Here is a 19,503-nt window from a genome sequence, read left to right as displayed (position 1 = left end):
TTTAGTGCTTGTGGGTTATCGAAGGTTGTGTAGATTTATTGAACTTTGCTCTCAGTATTAATGAAGAAACTCGTTTTAACGTTTTACTGAGAACGTCCAAACATCATGAAGTCCATTCGGGTGTCAAACTGTGCAGGAGAAATTTAAAAAGAGTTGAATATTATATTCCTCTCTGTATTTGTAGCTCGGAGGCATTATGGAGTTGGATTTAATGTCTTTTTTATGACGCCGTATTAAAGCCTCAGCCATGTGACGTCGTTTGTTTCTGTCACAATGTTCAGCTTCATAAATCAGTGACTGTACGGCGGCTGGAGAGCGCTCAGTGTGACCTGTCAACACGTCCTACAACCACCTACATTCACGCTAATGAAAGGCTGTGAAATGCAGATTCTACTCGTGTGTTAACTTTAATATTACTGCAACCCCGAGTTATACTGACAACGTCTCCCATGTCTGCAGCTGGGAACTATATTGTGTGGTTGTGGTTTAAAGATCACAGGTACTGATATGTCTTCTTATCAATAAATCTCATTTACAGAGAAAAACCAAAGTCTGATATATGTTTTTCCTCTTCCTCTTGCAGTGGCTCTTCCTTCATTGGCATAAACCCACACGCTGTAGTTAACACAGGGTTCCCACGCCAACATTTAACCATCTTCAGAATGTCGTTAGCTTCAACATAATGTGTTTCCATCCATTGGAAGGCTTAATGCACATTTTTAATATTGCATGTTAACTTTTCCATAATTAGTGTGCAAATACTCGCAATGTGATTGGTTTTACACATGGTAGATTTATAATTAATGTTAATAATGGTGGAAAAGAGAACGAAATCAAGTGTTAAAATCAGGTTACACACAGAAATCAAACCCTGGTTTCTTGTATTTGTCCGACACAACCCCCCTGACTGCACAGACCAACATAGACGTAGTTCCTCTGGTCCATTTATCTGCCTGTAATGTTTGTTTCAGCGCCTTAAAGCCACCGTTTACTTTAACACTCCTTCCGTCATTGTGTCCACTGTATGTGCGTGTTAGTGACACTGTACATTACGTCTGAGTGAACTCAGGATCACACGGGAGGCAGAGTGCTGTGAATTATTCAACCAGATTACATATTGATGCTGCTCGCTCACAAACATTGCAACGCATGTATGGGCGTTATTTAAAATTGTATAATGGAAAACATTTAAAGAGTCCCTCATGTGAATCCCCAGGCTGAGCTGTAATCAGTGTGAGTCACAACAACAACAGCACATATTTACTGAGCTACAATTACTCTATGTGTGTGTGTGTGTGTGTGTGTGTGTGTGTGTTTGATAAAAAATAAGCTTTGCAAGAACAAGCAGAAACATAAATGTTCACAAAGACGAGCAGAAAGTCTCGTCACGCTCCGGATACTCAGGAGGCTGCATCAAACCGACGCACAGAACAAGACAACATTACAGTGTTTATTCATTTAATTGAAGAAAGAGTTCAATTATTTGTGTGTTTTCTTTCTTTGTGAGGTTGAGAAGATCAGTCTCCTGTCTGTACAGAGCTGGAGTCACAGCGTGGTTAGCTTAGCTTAGCATAAGGACTGGAAGCAAGGGGAAACAGTTACACTTCAGTAACACTTACCAGTTGACCCTTCCTAAGTCCCGCCCCTTTTTGTTCTGTGCTCCAATAAGAACTGAGAAAACCTCAACTTCCTTCTTTCCCTGTATTTAGATATGCTACGTGCTAGGCTAATCTATGGTGAACAGACAACACGATTTTGAAAATAGTTAAAAGATTAAAAAAAACATATATAGTCACATCTAGTTAACATATAGCTAACTAACAACTGATGTAGATTATCTAGCTGGTGTTTCGCTCTGTAGGAAAACTGATGACGATTATGTCAATTATTAGATTTCAGATATAACTAGCACTGATTTATCTTAATGTGAAATAAAATGTTTCTGTTGATTAGATTCTGCATTATTAATCTCTACAGTTGTCAGATAAATGTAGTGTCGAGGTAAAACATAAAACAACAAGTACCGAAGTGCTGAATTGTCCTTAAGTTAAGTAAATGTAGCCTATTTCCAGTTCTTTATGCTAAGCTAGGCTAACCCCATCTTGACTCCAGCCCTGAACACACAGACACCAAACTATTTCTCTGAAGCTTTGGCCAAAGTGCATCAATTCTGCCGTCTCTCCGTCTCAATGATGTCTTAAAATGTGCACCTTGTTGCTATGGAGACGGGTGGGATGGCTTGTGAGTAGCGACATGTGGCTAGCAGCCGCTCCACAGGACAGAAATAACAAAAAGAATCACCATGCCCGCTGGCCTTTTGTTGTGTCTCTCTTTGTTTTGTTTTTCCGGTTCTCTTTCCCTCCGCTCCTCCTTCGCCGCCGGTGGTTTCGTGGCGGCTTCCTCTGCCCGAGGCGACGGCTCGCACTGCAGACAGCCTCTGAAGATAAGTGACAGGAGTCTGCGGGAGGCAGCTGAGAGGGAGGAGGACGGGCCAACGGGTTGTAGCTGTAAGTGCTAGGTGACTCCAGGGTGACACACTGTGATTTTCAGACACGATTCACAGTCACGGAGCTACTGTAAGATGAATAATATACAGAATGATATACAGTATCTGCTCTGAGGGTGTGAACGAGTCACTGCTGGCAGAGAGGGAGAGCAACATTAAAACAATACACCTGCATCTCGTCACATTATTACTGTGGGAGTTACAGAGCACTATTTATTTTACAGTATTATTATTTTACTTTAATGCTGTGTAAAGAAACTAAGTACATTTACTCAAGTGCAAAAAACAAGTTTGTCTTCACTAAACTGCAGTAAGTAACAATAACTTTTTGTCATATAAGAAGAGCAGGTCGTCCACTAATCGGAAGGTTGTTGGTTCGATCCCCGGCTCCTCCCGCTGCATGTTGAAGTGGCCTTGAGCAAGATACTGAACCCAAACTGCTCCTGATGCTGCTGTGAATGTGGCTGTAGTGTAAAAGTGCTTTGAGTGGTTGGAAGACTAGAAAGGAAACCATACGAGTACAGTCTGTTTACCATTCCTAGTAAAAATCCACCGGGCCCCATCGATCGAAAACAACCAATCAGAGCTGAGAAAGATATAAAAGCACTTTGGGTTGGAAGTTTGTTGAGTCTCAGTCCCAAAGTGTCTGGATTTGACGCCCTGGCAATGAGGCAGCATAAACATGCCTAAATCAGGAATTTTATGATGCAACAATCCTCCTAAAACATCCAGCAAAATCTGACAGAACTGGATGTAATTTTCTGTTTTTTTCTTATGTGACAAACATCAAATCTTTATGAATAATTTGGATGCATAATTAGGCTTATGATCTTTAATAAACAGAATTATAATGTTTCTAATAAAATGAGTCAGTGAACGAACTTGAATTAAATCAACAATATTTAAAATACTGCACAACATTAAGTTCAACAACAACAACTGAGTTGCTTCTACAATTTATTTTTTAATTTAATTAAGTTCATTTATGTAAACTTTTATTAAGATGTGTCGTTTGGTTTTACACTGTAATTATAAATGCTTCCTCTCTGTGCTGCTGTGGTGAATTTGCCCTCAGGAGTCGATAAAGTTTTATCTGTTTTGTGTTGAATGGAAAGATGAGAAAGAGAAGAAAGTAAGAAAAACACCAACCAGGAGTGTGTGTGTGTGTGTGTGTGTGTGTGTGTGTGTGTGTGTGTGTGTGTGTGTGTGTGTGTGTGTGTGTGTGAGAGAGAGAGAGAGAGAGAGAGAGAGAGAGAGTGTGTGTGTAATAATCCAATTCTGTGCAGTTCAAACAAATAAGGATGTTATCCTGTTAGAAAGTAGCCGTTGTGCTCGGGGGTCTGTTGTGACATGGTTAAATGTCAGACCACATCTCTGCAGAGACTAACAGGATGAGAACAGAGGAACACACACACACACACACACACACACACACACACACACACTCACACACACACTCACACACACACACACACACACACACACACACACACACACACACACACACACACACACACACACACACACACACACACACACACACACACACACACACACACACATCAATTGTACATGGTATAATTTCTATTTATTATCACATTCGATACTTAAAGCTGCACTAATAATGATTTCACACATACAACAGACTCACTGAGAATGAGCTGTCAATCACAAGGTAGCCCCGCCCTAAAGCATACCCTGCTTTATGGTCTATTTTACTCTAAATGGGACCATCAGTTACTAAATGAACTTCATGCTGTATGGAAGAAGACTGAAACTAGAGACTGAGACCAGAAACTCATCAGGAAACTGTTTACTGAGCTCATAAATCTACTGAGAAGTCGCCTCATTTCTCCATAAGACTGAATGGTAATGGTGCTGCCCCCTGCTGGCCATTAGAAAGACTGCAGGTTAAAGACTCATGTTGGCTATAACAGCCACAGTAAAAAGGAAGCAGGGGCCCAACCTGTATCTGTATATATGTGACCTGAGGAGAAAGAACCAGACTCCCTTAAAAGGGTAACAGAATTTTGTGAGTTGTTGTGTTTGTGGAAACTTGATCAAAGTTTTATGACAAATTTGGCCCCTTGTGTGAATTTGGCAAATACCTGAATCCTGACTTCTGCTCTCTGTCTCGTTTTGGCATCACTGGAGGAACATGGGGTTTTTAGAGGCGCCATCATGTACCAATTTTTAAAAAATCATAACTTAAGAGCATGGATCGGACGGTTGCTGCAGCCAGAGAAGTTATTTGTCTAGTACTTAAAAACAGGACAAGAATTAGGGTACTGGCACCTTTTTTATCCAAAGCTGGAGCTTAAAGGCTGGGGGGCGCAGGACTGCTGAGCTTTATATGTTGGGAACAGCCCAGATCCTTCTAGGATAGTATGCAAACCTGGAGTTCAGATCTTCTTGTCAAAAATCACATTAAAAGAGATACATTGCTGATTGAATCGATTGATTATTGCTGCAGCTTTTCTTTAATCTGTGCAGAAAGCAGAGAACAAGAAAGAGAGTTTGATGGATTGTTACTGGCTGTAATGTTTCCCAGAGGAGTTTTTAAGACAAGAGGTTTTATCGAGTGAATCTGAGAGATAAACTCTGTGTGTGTCTCTGCTGCTCATCACAAATACATATTCATGAACCCATCTATTCAGCAGCAGCGGTGACTGACTTCCAGGTGTTAAATAACAGATTTAACAACAGCAGGACACCACTCGAGAATATTTTTAGTTGAACAGCGCATGAGTTTCGAGAAAACCCGATGAGTGGTTGGAGTGTGTGTTGGAGTGTGTGACTTCAGGACGAGCTGGAGGGCTGTTCAGCAGCACGAGGAGCACATAATTGATTTTGGGATGTGGATATTTGCTCGCTCTCGGAGAGCTCAGGGTTACAGTTGTTAGTCATGTATTTCTGCCGCCGGAGAGGCGAGCGATCTCCGTGAGACACTTTCTGCTTACGCTGCAGCTCTTTGGGGTCACACAGCCACGCTCTGCTTACACATTTCTCAGGAGGCTTTTTCTGGATGTTTGGCAGTTTTTCAACTTGACTGGTTGTCATCACTGTTCACTCTGCTTCCCGCTGCCATCTGTCCAGAGAAGCTGAATTAATGAAGTCAGCTGGAGTAAACTTTACTGAGTAAACCCCCAACACTCCCACCAAATCTGGAAGTTAGAGGATGATGTGGAGGTTGTTCAGTGTGCTCACATTAGACCTTTAGTTCTCTGTCATTTAAACATCAAACATTGTAAGAATTAGACACATTTTTACTTAAAGGGATAGTTAACAAGAAAATGAAAAATACATATTCTTCCTCTTACCTGTAGAGCTTTTTATCTATTTGGATTGTTTTGGTGTTCCACTATAATGGAACCAGATGGCACTGGTTGTGGTGTCCAAAGCCCCCAAAAAATACTGTTGAAAAACTCAACAGCAATAACTCAATTAGCAATTTATGCAAATTCAACTTATCTCGAATTCAGCACAAAACATTGAGCCATATGTTACCAAACTATTGTGATTAGATTCTAACTGGAACCACTTCCCTCAAACTTTTAATGAATTATACCATAAATAAAATGTTTTGTGAGATTTAGAGGTGCTAGTAGGTACATTTTGTAACCTTGAGATAGAGCCAGGCTAGCTGTTTCCTTTACAGTTTTTATGCTAAGCTAAGCTAAGTTAACCAGCTGCTGGATGTAGCATTTTACTAGGACCCCTAGTGGTCTGTGAGGGTACTGCAGGTGGTCCGTGGAAAAGCAAAATAAAATATAAAATAATAGCTTTTTTAACCTTCATTTTAATAAATGTGATAATAGCTTTCCCCTTGAACTAAGCCTACTAGGCTTATGGGCTCACTGGGCCTACTTTGAACTTATTCTCTTTCTCTGTCTCTCTCTCTCTCTCGCTCTCAGGCAGACAGACAGAGAATGTTCTTATTACTGTAACGTTATAGATTTAATAATACTACATTGTAAAGGAAATACGTTGTTCAAATGAACCTGATTATGCCATTGGGCGCTTGAGTGAATAAATAAATGAAATATGTGGCAGCCGTTGTGTGCAGTAAACTTTCTTTTAACATGCCTGTTGTATCGGAAAGTCATATTTCCGCCCGTGCCCTATTTTCGCCCTTTTACGAGTATGCGTCACTTAATATTCATTTCTATACAAACCAAGACGGCGGCTTCCTAAAGAAACGCAAGCACCCACCCCATAACTAAATTAGCTATGTACAGTGACTCGAAGAGCTGTAAACAGTGTTGTAAGGCTGCGTGTACAAAACCGCTTGGAGCTGCAGTGGAATTTTTATTTCAAGACGAGAATTCTCGGTCTAACCGGAGTGATTGGGCGGAAATAGGGCACCCACCAGCCCAGCACCAAACTCCGAGCACGGTAAACAAAATCCATTTTTTCAGGCAGTAAAAGCTCCCGTTAAGAACCAACCCAGATTTTGTTCAAATCTATACACATATGACTACTGAAAAATGTAAGGTTAATTTATCAAATGTTATTTTGAAGCATTAAAAAACATCTTTGTTTTAGAATTTTCGAATGAAAGGGGCGGATATTGGCGTTTTTAAGATACTGATGTGATGATCAGTTATAGTTTTAGTGCTAGTAGGCCTATTAAGAGGTGCGGATTAATTCAGGTAGGACTGTGTGTAGACATTTTATCATGTGTATTATGAGGTGGTCCGCGAAAATTCTTGATTACAAATAGTGGTCCACACACACAAAAAGTTTGAAAACCCCTGGTCTAAAGTAATACAATTAATAATTACTAATAATAGTAATAGCAGACTGTAATCTTGTTAAGGCCGATGACATACAAGATGGTATCGTCAGCGTAGAAATGAACATTGCAAAACTCTTTTTGAAAAAAGTAAACATTATGTGTAGAATAAATAAATAACGAAGCTAGTATTATTATTGTGATTATTGTGTGTTCTGTGTGAGCGTGCAATTTTGTCCAATCACTGCAACTTTATAGTAAATTTGACAAGTTGTTGTTGTTTCAGTGCCAAACGATGAACCGTATATCACCAAACTAATTTAATTCTTACTGGAACAAGTTAACTTCGGTTTTTAATTAATTATACATAAAAGGAAAGAAGCGTGCATCTATTCATGGACAAGAGACTCCTGCTTGGATGTAAACATTATTGGTGTTGTCCTCAGCTGACCTGTAGCATTAGATAGCTCACCTAGCACCGCTGAGATAGCTAACATTTAGCTAGTAGAAAAAAGGACAGCGATTCATCTCCGTAAGGCCCCATATTAAAATGTCCAACAGCAGCATGTTTACAGCCTTTTAGTCTCTATAGATAAATTCAACTGTACGGGGGGTGAATGCTTCTATAACTCACTCTTTTACTGGTCCCACTGTATGAGTGATGTAGGACAGGAACCTTTTTTGTCATTTAGCTTTGAGGAAACTGCGTTTTTATGTAACACAAAATGGAACAAGTCCGCCTCCTTATCGCCTCACATTTGACACCAGTTTTTGACCATTTTAAAATCCAATCATCTGACCCCGGCAAGCAATTTTCCACCTTCCCTTCAGCTCTGTCTCACTGCACTGAGGATTTTATTATCCACTTGGAGCAGGAGCTGATCACATCGGAGGGCACTTCTCCTCGCCACTGATGTCTTCTTATCCTGCCTTCCATCATGCTCTCCTCCTCCTCCTCCTCCTCCGGGTCACGCTGTGTAACTACCTGCCTTCAGCTCGGCCACAGTTAGACTCCTACAGAAAAAAGTCGGCTCAGACTGCTGCTATCAGTGCTTCCAGAGCTCATCAATGTGCTGCCTTCGAGCAACTTTGTGTGACAGAAGAGCTTTTTTTTGGGGCCAAAAGCAGTCCGACCGGAGGCGGTGCTCCCTTTGATTTCCAGTGTTTTTTCAATTTGTCTTCAGCCTTCAGACCCTGCGAACCAACAGGTTGTTATTGCTGCGTTTCTGGCTCAGAAAACATGTGTCACAGTCTTTATTTATCAGACTGCTACAAGTGAAAATTTGGACTTAAATGAAAGTGAGACAAGACGTTTTAGAAAGGAGAAATAAAACAGCACGAAAACCTTTGCTCCTTTCAACAGTGGTGGAATTTAATTAAGTGCATTTACTCAAGTACTGTATTTTTAATTTGAAGTATTTGAGGTACTTGTCATGCCACTTTCTACTTCTATTTATCTGACAGCTGAAGTTTAAGCAGTTAAAGATTATATAAATTCACTGCCTCTAGATGTAGAGTAGAGAACTTCAGACAGAACCTGTGCGTGTTGCGGCCCACCAGACTCCATTGAAAAAACTTTTATTTTACCTCACAGATAATTTAAACACACTTCAAACTGGGGCCCCCGACTAAAGATTACTAGTCGAACGTTTATGATATTAATGTAATTATTTAAATATACTCTTTTTTAAATGATGATTGTTGTTTTCACAATGTTTTTTATTTACCTCAGATATCCTTTATATCTACAGAGAAAGCGAGTCCTCTTCTGCTGAGTCTGCAATGTTTCTACAGTCGCCCAGAACAGACAAACACTGGCTCTAGATTCGGGTCTTTAGCGTTTAACTGTAGTTTCTCCTACACGCTAAGAAAGGGAGGTTGAGGTGAGGGGTATTCAGTTGTTTGCAATCTGCCACTTCACTGCTAAATGCCATTACCCAAAGCTTTACAGGGGGGTCGCGAGTCCTTCTTACACACAGTAGGAAGATATCTCAGCATGTGGTTTAACTCTGTGAACAGAAGAAAATGTAAATAGTCTATTTGAACACTGGCCAAACATCAGGAACAAGAAAACACTGAATTTGTCATAAAAGAACTTGATTAAATCTTTAAAAAATGATATAAATACATAATACTGTCCTCTAAAAAGGGAGATAATCTAGCAGTTCCACCTTTCCCTGATGTTAGATGACTTTATCTCATAATTTTATCCAAATCTCTGGTTTTACACAAACTTCCTGCAGTTACTGACTGAGTTCACTGTTTGGGTTCATTGTACAGTTCTGAATATAAAATATCTATAAAATATGTCACTGAGTCAGTTTACTAAATGATGAGAAAAGGGTCCCTGAAGGAAATAGGATGGGGATCTACTCATCTCTACTCTGTACAGTTACTGTGAGCGAGCTGTGTTTCCTCCGCAGACTCCTTCCGTTGGTAGCAGCTTGAGTTACATTCAAAGATCCTGTCTGCTGTTTGTGTGTGAAGCTACTGAAGGAGGTGCAGCCTCATTCCTCCCTGACATGTTTCAGCTTTCTACCGCTGGCCTGGTGCCCGGACTCGGCTCCAACTGAGGAAAAAGAAATATTTTTCACCACATCAGTCTTGTTCAGTCTGGACTGAAATGGTCAACAGACAGATACATAGCCCGAACACCGCTAGCTAAAAAGAAGACTGATCCTCCTGTATTTATACTACGTTATAATATAAATCAGTCTATAAATCCTATACAAAGAACATGCAGTAACTGCTTCTTACATAAAACGAGCCAAGGAAAGAATATTACATCCTCTCCAGACAAACAGTCACTTTCATTAACGTTATGCTACGAGTCAGAGAGCTAATTTAAACTTTTTATCTCAGTTTTTTCACTTAATATGAACAGTTTTCACTTTTTTTTTTAAATGTTACTGGTGGAAATGAACAGTAATAATACAAACAATTATTAAACTATTATTATTAGTTTCTCACAACTCAACTACATATAGAACATAGAGCTTATAGAGTTTATACACTGTTTAATAAGAAAATGTTACAGATTATAGATTTAATTTGAATTGTTTTCTGTCTGTTGTTTAGCTGGAGCAGCTCTCACTTCCTCATTCCCTGTCTGTATGTGTATGTATTTATTCATATTTATCCCCGTCAAATAGTGTTTATTAGATGACATATTTTATGGTATTTGAGGCATTTTACATTCCATATGCATATTATAAGTTTATAATCAGGTTATTTATTGAACACTGAGGCTGCAGAATATAAAGAAGTCACACATTTTAAACACATGCAGACATACGACCCCCCAAAAAAAAAAAAAAACGCAGACACACAGGCAAACTAAAAGCTTGAAGAACATTAAATGATGGCAGCCATTAATTTCAGATTACTGCACAGAGCACATAAAAGTCATCCATTAAGGTTAGCCAACGTCAGGGCGGAAATGAAAGCGGTCGGCAGCATTATTAACCACACTGAGATCTATCATGAAAGAGAAAGAAAATGCCAACTGACACCAACAAACACAATTAATTCCTGCTCTGGATGGCAGATAAAGATGAAACACGTGTAAACAGACTCTTTTAGACGGCGTGATCTAATCTAATTATAATCATTCCAGTTGTACACCTTTTATAACAACGCCGGCATGTTTTTTCTCCTGGAATGAAACCTTTTTTTTTTTTTTTTTTTCCCATGAAGCTTCTCTGCAAAAATGATAATAAATCACAAAGTAAAAACATTAGCCTGAGCCGGTTCCATTAGATGGAGAGGAGGAGGAGGTGAACCAGTCGGAGGAAGAGGCGGGGAAGGGAAAAGAGAGGTGAAACATGGGGGAGTCAGCTGTGAAAAATGACTGAAAATTGGACCTAAAATGAGAGGATGAAAGGTAGGTGGTGCAGTATGGATTTAATAGGATGCCACAACAGAGAGAGTGTGAGGAAACGTATGAAACTGAAGGAAACATTTGCTCTGATTCGTCCTGAGATATTACTGAAGTGCAGAGATTGAAATGTAGGCCTCAACAAACAGTCTCATGGGGAGGAGGAACAGTGGAAATAATCACAGCAATTAAAGTCCACATGAGACAGAAATCAGAGAGCTGTTTGCTTCCTCATATTTCTGTATGTTTTATAGGAATATAAAAACAGGCAGTTAGAGAGGGACCTGTCGCAGTAGCTAATAGCGTCGTGTGCTTCGTCCCCCCAGTCCAGCAGCTGTAGTGGATCCAGTAGCTGACTCTGTCGGACTGGGAGCTCCCAGTGAACAGCAGGTCCAGACCGGGACTGAATACAGCATCTGATGCTGACGGAGGACAGTTTATAAAGGACTGAGGTGGTTTTATGGTCACCCCGGGTCAGTTAACGCTAATATGATCCAGTTTCACCCAAATCACTGATAAAGTTGTTTGTACAGTAATCAGTGAGCTCTGCTAGCTACCCATAGGGGTCATCCCTATGTTCCCCGGGTCCCATGTTCCCCGCTAAGGTCCCATACAAAGCGGGGAACATAGGTACGCTCCCTAGCCATGCTGTTAGCTAGCTAGCTAACTAATGAATCTTCGCTCTGTGTCGCTGAACGTTGAGGATTGATTGACGGCTGAATGTCAGGATATTATTGGTTGAAATCAGTTAGTTCATGCTGACGTAAACACACGTGAACCCTGACAGATATTGTAGAAACGCAATCGTCCAATACGAGCGTTATTTCCTGGTTCTGGTTCTGGTTCTGTCCTTTATGCTCATTGTGGTGAAACCGACCCGTGTGTGTAATATTTGTGTAAAACCTTTTGTTAAAGTATTTGGCGGCGAGCTGCGGTGACGCTGTAAGGAGGCGTTGTGGGCGGAGGGTGCGAAGGGGTCGTCCACTTCAACAACAGTCACACTTCAGCAGCGGTTCACGAGCTGAGTTTTGGAATCATTCTTGGTGAATCTGAAATTCAAATGAACAGAAAACAATAGAGACTCATCATAGTTCTACTGTACGTGTGAATTTATGCACAGAAACTCATAAAACCTGCTCACCGGAGGTTCGAGGACCCATCAGACTGCAGACTGCTGAGGGTGTTCGCAGTGTCTGAATAGGCTTTCCGTCAGACGTGCGTTTATCTTAATTGATGTATGAATTATGTATAATCTAGATAATCTTTATTGCTCCTCTCTTTTGTCTTCAGGAAGCAGAAGCTCGCAGACGTCCCTGCAGTTTCTGACACCATCAGACGAATGATTCACTCCTCAGGAAGACGGTGTGCGAGTTTTAATACGGCACCATTAAGAGCGCTGCCCACACCCGCCTCTGGAGGACTCCTACATTGTGAGCTTCTCCCCTAACGGGACCTTACGTGGGTGCTATTAATCCTGCTTCACCGTGGGAAGCCTTTGTGCTGCTGTCTCTCACTGTCACTCCTGATTGTTTCCACTCTGCACCGGCGAACGCACCACAGGAGCCGTAATGCCGCCGAAGTTTATACACCTGGAGAGGTACATCAGACTCCTTTTCTTTAGATTGCAGGGGACCTATTGTGCTTTTTCTTGTTTTCTGTCATGTATATATTTATATTTAATGCTGGATGTCGATATTTAAAGTCCAGATGAGATGAAAAATATAATTTTAAGCCTTTGAGATCACATCATCAGTTATATTGTTCCCATATGTAACAATTTATGACAGGAGAAAAGACAAAAACTCAATTTCTTGGTTATTTTATATTAAAATCTTCCTGCAAAACTAAATGTGAAGCGAGTTCATGTAAGTATGAGCCAAAACTTACATTTCTTTGCATTTTCATACTTAAAAAACAAAACAAAAGACAAGCTATTTATAGATTAACCTCACTTCTACCACTAAACAATAATTAATGATAATTAATGCCAACTTTAAGTTTTAGAACCTAAAGCAAAAATCTGTATTTCAACAACTTAAAATTTTAAAATTTGAATACATTTCTAAGCACCCAAAAAAACTTTGAAATGAATGCCTCATTTTCTGTTTTTAAAACGTTTTTTGAACAAAAGAAAAGTGAATTATAAGTCGACAAAACTTTTTTTGTTTGTTTCAAAACTTTAAAGTTAAAGTTTGACTTAAAACTCAAAGATTTACTGGAGACAACAACCTTAAAATTGTGAGTTTTCTCATTGTAAGCTGGACATTAATGTGCGTACAACTGATTTAATGCTATTAAACAAAATATTACGACAACTTCCACTTCATTAACGCACAGGTAACTTAGAAATATAATGTTAAGACTTAATAATAATGGATTATATTAAAACATATAACAAGTATATATATAGAAAATAAGACCTGCAAAATATGTAACAGCAGTGTAATTAATTAATACTAATAAAGTTGAAACCTTCATTAGTAACAACCATGTTTACCCGACTATTTCATGTTAAAATGGCTGCTGTGAAAAAGATCTATTGACTATATTTTTCCTCCAATACAATGAAAAACCTCCAGGATATTAAGTCAATTTAATAACATATATTGCACACAGATAATGAGCTACAACAGCTCTCACCATCAGTTTACATTGAACTGGATGTAAAAACCTTTGTGGAGTTTAACTAATTGCTGTCACTAACCAGCAGAATGAACTCAAATCACTGTTAAATTCTTCCTTTTTCACTGGTGGTGTGACCGGACGACTGCAAACATGTCCACTGATTCGTGTCTGCAGCTGTTTCTAGGCCCCAAATACGAGGAGGATAAACTCTCCTGCTCACACGCTTCCCCTCTGAATAAGCGCTGGAGCTGAAACAACGTGAGGACCTAGAAACGGACGCTCAGGTGAACGAATGTGCTATGCAGCAGCCGTGGTATTAGATTTCAGACTCACATTCACCACACTTCCTACTGAACTCCCCCCTCTCTGTCTGTCTCTCTCTCTCTCTGTCTGTCTCTCTGTCTGTCTCCCACACTGGTGTAATTTGCCAGCTGCACTTTGGACCCTCTCTGGAGCACAAAAGACAGCAATCGCAGGTCGAAGGCAACAATTGGTGCTGGAGGTTTCTTCCCTCTGTGAAGTCTTGAGTGCTTCTAACCAGAAAAACGCTCCCTCGCCGCTTCCATTTGTGTTTTATTGTCCCGGCCCTTCACGTCACACAACATCTCACTGAATGTCCCAGCGGAGGACACAGAGCTTCTGCAGATACACAGTTTATATATAAATGAGATTTATTTAGATTCACTGTAAAGATTTACTGTTAAATGAAGTGTTGATGATGATCAGTGTGGTTTCATTTCGACACTACGAGCACGAACAGACTGATAATATATTTATGTCATGCACATGTTTTCACTCCTGAGGCTGCAGATACTTAACGTGTGTTTGTTTTATAATATTTGGATCCAAAAACCAAATCCAAATACACATGGGCACCAAAATTCTGGAAGTTTTAAGGTTTGTTTTAGGTTAAAAACTTGTTTTTAGGGTTAGAATAGTTAATAGTTAATGTTACGGTCTGGTTTATTATCAAAGGAGCAAAAAGCCTGAAATCCTCATCAGTTAACAGCTTTATAATCGATCCTCAGAGCTTTTGAAGTAAGAGAACTAAATACTGAGCGTTTTTCAAAATAAAGGTCAGTATAATTACAGATATTGAGACATCATTTTCTCCACTGGTTCCCAACGTTTTCTATCAGTGAGTAAACTGACTATATTTTCTGTATATTTCATATTATATTGAATAATAACAATAACAGCAGAGAACAGCTGATAAACTGAACAATGAACCCAAACAGTGAACACAATAACTGCAGCAAGTTTGTGTAAAACCAGAGATTTGGATGAATTATGATTATTTCCTGTGAATATTAAGATATTCCTTTATTGATCCCAGCAGCACAGAGTTAATATAGTGTAGAAATACAATAAAGAATATTAAAATAGAAATATTAGAAAGTAATAATAGAAAATATAAAGACTATAATGAAAATATAAAGACTATATACAGTAAGAAATATGATCAGAGATCAGTTTCCTGATAATTTTAGGAACTTTTTAAAAAACTTTCTGTCAATGTGTATTTTTCAAAAAAATGTTCAATGATACAGATTTATTCGACTTCATGTATATATATATATATAACACCGTAGCAACACGTTCACAGACAGTTGGATGAACTATTATTTACAATTTTGACTTCCTCCTGTAATTTCACAGCAAGAAAACTTTTTTAATAGAAAAGCTGCAGTGAAATCAGACATTTTAGGGAGCAACAGTCCCCCAAAATAAGCCTACAAAATCCTGGAGGAACTCACTTTAAGCCAACAAAAAATATTAATAAAAATGTCAAAAAAAATAACCATTATTCATTTCCGTATACATTATTTAGTCACAGCCACAGGAAGCCTCTGGAGAGCGGCTCTGGAGCCACAGGTCGGCTCCCCCCCGGGCCATAAGGAATACATTATGTCAGTGACGGGACCCCCTTTATACAGTATGTGTGTGAAATCACCTTAGATCACTATTTATGGTCACACACACACTTTATGGACTCGAGGTGACCCGGCGGCACACACTGATATCACAGAGACCGACGTGGATCCACATTATGGCACAGGAAACTCCTCCGAGCTGAAGTTAGAGGCTAATGTTCCTCCTGCAGCCGACTGTGTGAAATGTGCAAATGCTCCAAGAAAGAAAGCAACATGAGAAATGATCAGAAATATCCATTCATTACCGAGACTGCTGACCTAGCTAACAGAGCCACGTAGCGAAGAAAATCACTGAGGAATAGATTCAATCTCCCTTTATCTTCCCTCAGCCATCTTCTTTTATCTTCTCTCATCTTTACAATCTATTTCTCTCCCACTGCTTCCCCCCCCGTTTGAGTTATTCTCTCATCACGGTCATCACTCTTCTGTGAGCCGTAATATAACGTTTCCTCCTCAGTTTAAACCTTTTTATGGAAGCACATTTCCACCAAAGTGGCATAAAAAAGTTTCTAATATATCAACTTGGTACCTCAAAATAATGATTTAATATCTCAAAATAATGATTTATTATCTCAAAATAATAATTTATTATCTCAAAATAATGATTTAATATCTCAAAATAAAAACGTATTATCTCAAAATACTGAGAATGTATTTTTTAATATTTCACCTCCGATTGGTGAATCACAGAAACTTTTGCTCTCCAGTTTTTAATGTTTTGTAAAAAATAAAATCCCCTTTTTAATGCCACTGGTTGTTTCGCAGCATTCCCGGTCTTATTGTTGCCCCTCGCCATGTTGACAGTTTGCACTGAATTACCCTGTCTTCAGAGCGACGGGTACGAGCTGCAGACAGACAGGTCTTTATTGAAGGTGAGACTGATGAGAGGTTTCTCCTCCTGACGCTGTCGAGGCTGCGAACGAGGTTCGGGTCCAAACGCTCATCAGTTACAATTGAAAGTTGAACCGACTGTTTACTGTCAACCTTTAATTTATTGATAACGGCGGCAGGTTAAACAAAAATAAGTTCTGAAAGCTTTTTCTCACTTCCAGCAGAATTAACAAACCAACTCATTTTGAGTTTTAAAGGTGAAATAAAAGGTGCCTTTTTAACCCTTTAAGATCAAATACTCAGTTATATTGTTACATTATTTAACAATGTATGTAAAAAGAAATGACAAAAAACAGTATTTTTATATAAAAATCCAATAATTTTGTCTTCCTGTAAAACAAAATGTGACACCTCAACTGCATCAACTGTTAAAGTAGCTGCTGTTAGCATGCATCGAAACTGGGCCTCCCAGTGAATACGGCCGGACTGTTTAAGATCTGATTCTTATTACAACTGATCCTACTGTACTTTACTCTCATAGACTCTTTATTAACTTTAAAGAGTTGATGCATAAAATCAGCAGGAAATGAACTGTCTGACACTCAGAGTCTCATCAGGGACGACCTCCAGACCCATCGCCTGATTCGTGTGTGTGTTCTCTGAGTTTGAACATTGTTGGAAACATTTGGGATAATGGAAGAACACAACTACATATAGAACACAAAGCCAGAGTTTCTACACTGTTTAATGATTTCTTTCATTTGCCCAAACTCAGTGAATGAAGGTTTATTTCAGTTTGATTTAATCTTTAACAGTTGAAGTAAAATCGGAATAAAAAGTCATATTTTTGTGAAAGGAACTGAACAGAAAGTGAAACCTCTGAAGTCGGTCTGAAGACAGGAAGAGCATCTCCGCCCGAGGCTGATGTCAGATCAATAACGTCTGACGGGCCGAGCTATGGAGAGCAAAACAAAGTGAAGAAGAAGAAGAACGTCCGTGGGTGTCAGTCACCCTCAGATCCCCGCCGACGGGTGAGGAGGTGAGAGAGCGCCGAAACAGACAGAAAACACCGAGAGAAGTTTAATTTTACCCCCCAAAAAAACTTTGTGTTTGTGTTTCCTGCAGCGGCTCCACATTTGCACGAGTCATGTTGTCATCATCTGCCCGTCTACATAGTACAACAACCTTCTTGGGGAAATCTGATCACCATTTTTTTCCCCCGGCTGCCCTCCTGGAAACACATATATTACACCTGTTCCATTTATTCATGCCTCCTCTGTAGCCTCAGACGTACGCCGTGTCACCCTGACAGACGGAGGCAAAAAGTCATTTTAAATCAACATGAGAGGAGGCCTATTGTGCCCTCGCGCTTCGGTCACTCTCCACAAGAAATAAGGAATATAAATGTAAGGACAGGTACGAGCAACAAGACATATGAAGACTCCCCTTCGCCTTTGTACTTTGCTGTTTTCCTGTCAGACGTATCATTTACGGAGATGGAACTCTTTCCAGGTTGTTGTCCTTCGTATCTTTCAGACACTTTCACATTGCAGCCTGTTTTATTTATTTTTAAAAATTGATTTTAGTTCCCACAATACATTCGTTTCAAAGTTCAGCTAGAAAGAAAAGTGTGATTTTAACCCTTTAAGAGCACACCCTCGGTTATATTGATCCCTTATTTAACAAAATATACCAAAACAAACTGATTTCAACCAATAATATTCTGACATTCACCCGTCAACATTATCTACACTGTAAAACCACCATAAGTTAATTTAACTATTGAACTATTAATTCTGTTTAAACTGATTAAATCGGACATTTTAAGTAAAACTAACTCAGTTTAAAAGTTCTTGATAAAGTAGCTTTAGTAGTTTTTAAGACACTGACTTAATTTTGTTGTTTTTATTCGTACTGTGAAAACAAAACATGTTAAAAATATTCTTTAACTCACAAAATTTAGTCTGTTCTCAAACTTTTAATGTAACCAGTTTAAAAAAATAACCTGTTGTGTTCCTGTTGTTGTTGGAGATCTGACTGTCGGACCCCGCCACCTGGGTTTCTGCTGGACGCTACGAGGCACCGCTGAGGATCCGGTGCGGATTAACTCCGCATTAAACGCACTAAATTGACCAAAAATGCACTCGGGGGAGGCGCACAAAGTTCATTATTAAATATTCCCCTATAAATTCTGCTGCTGGAGAGGTCTGAAAGGGGGCCGATGTATAAAACACAGATCACATATTCAATCCCAAAGGTGGCTGCCGGTGAATCATTAATGCTGAGTTTGAGCCGAGGGTCGGACAGATCCGAACCCTCTGAATACTGCATGTCCACGCACTCATATATTCAGGGAGGTCGCAATATTAGGTCTCTATTTATCTCTCCTGCCTCCACTTGCACTGAGGAACATTTATCGCTACCAAAAATATATATAAAAGCTCTTCTCTCAGACGGAGGTACAATATTTAAGGTGGCAATTAAACTCTTTTTTTCCCGCCGCACTGAAAACTTCTACTGCGTATTAACACTTTAAATCACCATTATACCCACTCATCCCATCATCCTTTGCTCTCATTAACCTCGTAAAGAGCTGGAAGAAGACGCAATACGATGAGGAGTTGTGACGGAGTGAAGGCAGTGAGAGATATTGCAGCCAAACTTAATAAGCTCTGTTTAATATTAATAAACGTTGTGCAGTTCATTGTCGCCTGCACAGCTTTAAACGTTCATTAAAATCCTTCCATCAATCCATTTTATCTGCTGAGCGTCTATTTTTATTCGGTGACGTGCTGTTTGTCACCTGGATGTTAACATCTCATCATAAAAATAAGTGACCTGCTAAAAGCAAGCGGTTCTGTTTGCGTGACAAATGTGCAAACACAATAAGAAGTGCGTGATCCATTACAGTGCTGTCTGTTAATGCACTGATACATATTTTAATGTGTCCTCTTCCTGCCGGCGTCCACAAACAGAAAAGACGAGACACACATGA

Source organism: Dicentrarchus labrax, unplaced genomic scaffold, assembly GCF_905237075.1.
Source record: "Dicentrarchus labrax unplaced genomic scaffold, dlabrax2021, whole genome shotgun sequence".
Classification (NCBI taxonomy): Eukaryota; Metazoa; Chordata; class Actinopteri; family Moronidae; genus Dicentrarchus; species Dicentrarchus labrax.
Note: the sequence above shows the minus strand (reverse complement) of the source record.